This window comes from Sinocyclocheilus anshuiensis, unplaced genomic scaffold, assembly GCF_001515605.1.
Source record: "Sinocyclocheilus anshuiensis isolate Anshui unplaced genomic scaffold, SAMN03320099.WGS_v1.1 scaffold13104, whole genome shotgun sequence".
NCBI classification, from domain to species: Eukaryota; Metazoa; Chordata; class Actinopteri; order Cypriniformes; family Cyprinidae; genus Sinocyclocheilus; species Sinocyclocheilus anshuiensis.
The window spans coordinates 417-1011 of record NW_015556739.1 but is presented as its reverse complement, the minus strand read 5'-3'; the positions used below and the strand labels follow the sequence as shown (position 1 = coordinate 1011).

At 47.2% G+C, this 595-nt stretch overlaps 1 non-coding gene across 1 annotated transcript; it reads right to left on the bottom strand.

Annotated features, from left to right (window-relative positions):
- Positions 1–243: 243 nt before the first annotated feature.
- Positions 244–315, bottom strand: trnae-cuc (transfer RNA glutamic acid (anticodon CUC)). The gene has a single exon. It is a non-coding gene; the product is annotated as a tRNA-Glu (tRNA).
- Between the last annotated feature and the right edge of the window lie 280 nt (positions 316–595).

Below are 595 nucleotides of genomic sequence, written 5' to 3'. Positions count from 1 at the left end.
GCTGGTTCAACTCTGGCTCCAAGTCAAGTCACGTTTCTTTATATAGCGCTTTTAACAATACAGATTGTGTGTTAGAGTGGAGGATGTGAGGTAGATGTGTTGGCAATCCTTAGGGCGCTGGTTCGACTCCAGCTCGAAGGAGTTCTGTTTTCAAGCGCACAACTTTTTTTTTGTTTGGCTGAGTTTCTCGCAGCAGCAAGCAGAGATTCAATTGACAGTCCACCGTTGGAAGGCAAAAGAGCATCCCCTGACCGGGAATCGAACCCAGGCCGCGGCAGTGAGAGCACCGAATCCTAACCACTAGACCACCAGGGAAGGGTTGGGGAGGTGGTGAGCTGGTGGGCTTGTGGGCTGCACTCCTGATAACAGCATGCGAGTAAGCAGACAGCAATTCTGGCCTCTATCATGTTAAAAACCAACAAGTCTGGTGCAATCTAGAAGCACTTTTGTCAGTGGGCAAGTGGCTCAATGAATAACGCATCTGACTACTGATCAGAAGAATCTAGGTCTGACTCCTGGCTGGCTCGCTCTGTATTTACTTTTCTCAGGCTGTTTTTGTAATTGTATTTTTTTGGTTTTTTTGAAAATTCCAGAG